Source organism: Oncorhynchus mykiss, chromosome 3 (assembly GCF_013265735.2).
Source record: "Oncorhynchus mykiss isolate Arlee chromosome 3, USDA_OmykA_1.1, whole genome shotgun sequence".
NCBI classification, from domain to species: Eukaryota; Metazoa; Chordata; class Actinopteri; order Salmoniformes; family Salmonidae; genus Oncorhynchus; species Oncorhynchus mykiss.
Window position 1 is genome coordinate 8,084,877 of NC_048567.1, and position 5,000 is coordinate 8,089,876.

General features: G+C 45.9%; 1 protein-coding gene across 1 annotated transcript in view; it reads left to right on the forward strand.

Annotated features, from left to right (window-relative positions):
- The window catches only part of LOC110513974 (ephrin-A3-like), a 145,151-nt gene extending 143,575 nt beyond the window's left edge, over window positions 1–1,576 (forward strand). The window contains exon 5 of the mRNA XM_036967633.1: window positions 1–1,576. This exon is cut by the window's left edge and continues 789 nt beyond it. The gene's annotated coding sequence lies outside the window, so the exon portion shown is untranslated.
- Window positions 1,577–5,000: the final 3,424 nt, after the last annotated feature.

Sequence of the window (5,000 nt, forward strand, 5' to 3'; positions counted from 1 at the left end):
AGTCTGGATCCCTTCTGTGGAACTGGATCTAGTGGTCCTCCTCCCATGTGATCTGGTCTGATCTGGACCGTAGCAGCCTAGTATGAAAGAGCCAGTCTGGGTCCAGGTTTCTGAACTGGGAAGTGGGACCATTCAGTCTAATATGAGAGAGGGAGAGAGAGCTACAGTAATGTATCAGAGTAGTAATATGTGTCAATACAATGACAGCTATAGGTTCTAGGTCAGTGGTTGTATACATTGTTATACACATTGACACAACCTCTGGCTCATCATTAAACCCCCTAGAGACATGTTTGTCCTTCATTCATTCATTCCTGGATAGCATTATCTCTGATCTCAGAGGTCAGAAAAGCACAGCAATACTGTCACCGAATGCATTGTATTTGGTTGTACACTGAGGACCTCTCTTCCTCTCTCCTGGAGTCGGATGGAATGGGACTACATACCACAGACTCCACATGCCAAACTCTTCTGTTTTATTTTACTGTACACACTAGAACTAGAATCAGTGTGTGTGTGTGTGTGTGTGTGTGTGTGTGTGTGTGTGTGTGTGTGTGTGTGTGTGTGTGTGTGTGTGTGTGTGTGTACTGACAATGCACACGGCAACATACTGTACATGTCTTAAGTTTAAGTAACTGAACAAACCAAGTGTATCTGAACATATAGACAACACTAAATAAACCTTGGGTTTAGGTTCTACATGCAAACCAAGTGTATCCGGGAGGACAGGAGAACAATGGGTTAAACTTTATCCTACAGTCCTCTGATTGACATGGTATTTTCCTTCCTAGTTTCTTTGGGATCATAGAAACAATCATTTTGGTAGTTACTCATTGTATAAGTACCAGAAAGTACATATTGTTGCCATTACATCTTAGTAAATACTAGGTTAATACTGTCTGAAAGAGGACTGTAAAATGAAGTGTACTGAACAACGTGAACAAACTGTACTAACCTGTTACCATGGTTCTTGACTAACTCTTTTCACTAGGAACTGTCACTTTGTGGGCCATGGTAACACCCTACCTTACTGCAATGTGTATAGGCAGTTTACTGTAGTAGGGCATGCATGGCTTACTGTAGTAGCTCTGAAGATGATGATGATGAAGGTATGGATGGCCTATCGGATACAGAGCTGACCTCTGACCTATAGAGGTCAAAGAGGTCGCACGTCTTGACACGTGTCACAGACATTCTAGAACTTTCACGCGTCGAGAATGGATTTTTCCGATGTCTTGAACTCTGACAGAATGAAATGTGATGTAAGCATTTTTACAAACTTGAAGCTCAATTTCCTTGTTCTGTTTGTATTTTTTAATTTGCTGTGGTGTATGTTGGGGCGCTGGGAAGGGGTAAACGTTGGGATAACTGGACTAGAGACATGCAGTACTGTATAGGACACGGAGTTCCACTAACGTGCTTTCAGATTTACCAATAAGCACCATGTTGCAACAAATGTTTCCAGACCGTCAAATTGGAATGATACTGTCATTGAAACGTGGTGCCAACATGAGGGACAGTTGGCTGAGATCAGTATGTATACAGTATGTATGGCTTTGGGGTGGGGGGTGAGATGGGGGTCTGGGTTCTGCTAGTGAAGTGTGTGTGTGTGGGGGGGGGGGGGTAGAAGAGCTGATTAGTAACTAAGGTGGGGGGTAGAAGAGCTGATTAGTAACTAAGGGGGGGGGTAGAAGAGCTGATTAGTAACTAAGGTGGGGGGTAGAAGAGCTGATTAGTAACTAAGGGGGGGGGTAGAAGAGCTGATTAGTAACTAAGGTGGGGGGTAGAAGAGCTGATTAGTAACTAAGGGGAAATCACTCTTCAAATGTTGCACTTAAGAACTTAGACACGATATCAAAAGTGTGTGTGTGTGTGTGTGTGTGTGTGTGTGTGTGTGTGTGTGTGTGTGCGTGCATGTGTGTTTGAGAGTGGATATGCAAGTGTTTCTACATTTCCTTATGTTCTGAAGGTGTGTGAGAGAGTGCGTATGATTGGGTGTATGTGTGTGTGCGGGCGTGTTTGTGTGTGTACATTTGTTTGAGAGAGTGAGAGCTCATTTCAGTTTCTCATTACACGTTTGTGTGAAAGAGCTGAATGTGTGTGTGTGTGTGTGTGTGTGTGTGTGTGTGTGTGTATGTTACTCTATGTGCGTGAGTGCGTCCGTGTATTTTCCTTTGTGCGACTGTTGTCCAATGTCTACTTACAGCATGAGTGTGTGTGAGAGATTGTATTGTCTGGCAAAACAAACAAAAGCATTTAATAGTGTTGGAAACAACAATTACAATCATGTTTACCTTCGACTGGAATGAATCTCAATCAACTTGAAAATAAACTGTAAAATAAACAAACCTTAACAAAGGTTATATTGATGATCAAGATAACAAAATAATCATTTTACGAGTCTTACTTTTAACAAGTGTGTCTGTGTGTTTATTCTCTCTCTTCCTCTCTGAGATTTAGGCTTTTATCTCAACCTTGTCTCTGTCTATCCCTCACCTTGCAGTCACTAGCTGTCAATCTCTCTCTCTCTCTTTCTCTCATTCTATCCATTCCTTTAGCTGTCAATCTCTCTCTCTCTCTCTCTCTCTCTCTCTCTCTCTCTCTCTCATTATATCCCTTCCTTTAGCTGTCAATCTCTCTCTCTCTCTCTCTCTCTCTCTCTCTCTCTCTCTCTCTCTCTCTCTATCCCTTCCTTTAGCTGTCAATCTCTCTCTCTCTCTCTCTCTCTCTCTCTCATTCTATCCCTTCCTTTAGCTGTCAATCTCTCTCTCTCTCTTTCTCTCTCTCTCTCTCATTCTATCCCTTCCTTTAGCTGTCAATCTCTATCTCTCTCTCATTCTATCCCTTCCTTTAGCTGTCAATCTCTCTCTCTCTCCTAATGCTAGGAAACATCTTTGGGTAAGAGAGTAGGCCTGCAGGCAAATGAAGGGAAGGCTAGACTATTGTTTTAGGGCTGTCTCATCAGGACTGACAGACATAGACACAGCAGTCTTTTTGTAGTGATTTCTTTATGATTATTCCCAAAGGCTGTTAATTAAAATCCCGTGCGTCAATCTAAGTAACATATTTGACAAAATCCCCATCAAAATCCATCAGTTGAAGCTAGAGATATCTGTTTTGACAGGGGGGGCGTCTCTATCCACCTGATTCGCCTGTCGGCCTTCTGCATCTGCGTTAGAAGGTGGCCAAGCTACAGGGGGGGCGTCTCTATCCACCTGATTCGCTTGTCGGCCTTCTGCATCTGCGTTGGAAGGTGGCCAAGCTACAGGGGGGGCGTCTCTATCCACCTGATTCGCTTGTCGGCCTTCTGCATCTGCGTTGGAAGGTGGCCAAGCTACAGGGGAGGCGTCTCTATCCACCTGATTCGCTTGTCGGCCTTCTGCATCTGCGTTGGAAGGTGGCCAAGCTACAGGGGGGGCGTCTCTATCCACCCGATTCGCCTGTCGGCCTTCTGCATCTGCGTTGGAAGGTGACCAAGCTACAGGGGGGGCGTCTCTATCCACCTGATTCGCCTGTCGGCCTTCTGCATCTGCGTTGGAAGGTGACCATGCTACAGGGGGGGCGTCTCTATCCACCCGATTCGCCTGTCGGCCTTCTGCATCTGCGTTGGAAGGTGACCATGCTACAGGGGGGGCGTCTCTATCCACCTGATTCGCCTGTCGGCCTTCTGCATCTGCGTTGGAAGGTGACCATGCTACAGGGGGGGCGTCTCTATCCACCTGATTCGCCTGTCGGCCTTCTGCATCTGCGTTGGAAGGTGACCATGCTACAGGGGGGGCGTCTCTATCCACCTGATTCGCCTGTCGGCCTTCTGCATCTGCGTTGGAAGGTGACCATGCTACAGGGGGGGTGTCTCTATCCACCTGATTCGCCTGTCGGCCTTCTGCATCTGCGTTGGAAGGTGACCATGCTACAGGGGGGGCGTCTCTATCCACCCGATTCGCCTGTCGGCCTTCTGCATCTGCGTTGGAAGGTGACCATGCTACAGGGGGGGCGTCTCTATCCACCCGATTCGCCTGTCGGCCTTCTGCATCTGCGTTGGAAGGTGACCATGCTACAGGGGGGGCGTCTCTATCCACCTGATTCGCCTGTCGGCCTTCTGCATCTGCGTTGGAAGGTGACCATGCTACAGGGGCGTTTGACAGACCATGAGACATCCCAAAAATTGGTCTTCTCACAAAAACGTAGCGTCCAACTGTTTGGGCTACAGACTAATATGACTCTATCACTCCATGGACTGATGAGGTGATCACGTTTAGCTGTAGGACCCCCACAAGTCTTCCAGGACTCTGAAGGTAACCTGGTACCGCTTTAACCAGGCATGGAGGTTGGTTTGTGCCAACAAAAAATGAATTAAATATGTGTTTTGTTATATCTCCTAGATATAGGACAGACACTATATATTTGTTTATACCTACAGGGGTCCTAATATTCTACATCAAAGAGCTAAATTATCCATAGTATGACCATCTTTGTGTAAGAGATGCCCTCCTCCCCTCAAGGCTTAGACTATCAGAGGTTAATCATTTGAATCATTTCCCCACTGTGTAGGCTATAGTGAACTATGACTAAACCGTTCTGGTTCTGTCGGGAACAGGCACACCGTCTGGTGAGATTAAGACACCGAGCTCAGCAGCCAGACAGGAGCAGCTGTGACTGATATCCCGGTAACAATAACTTACAGTCATTGAGTCATTCTCTCCGTCTCAGATCACGGGAATTAGGCCATAATGACAGCAATGCTTTGTTTCCAGACTGGCTGTTTTAGTGCAAGGCTTTTGTGGGGTGAAAATATAAGTGACCGCAAATCTGGACTTTTGTGTATTGGACAGTTTTTAGTGTGTCTATTCAACTGATATATACGGCCTGTTCGGTTACATCAAATATATCTATTGAAATGAAACTCCTCTCTCTCTCGGTTCATACGTTGACGTCACATCTCGGAGAGGGAACTCTTGTGGAAGTCAGGGTCTAAATAGGGAGCACTGATAAAAGTCATT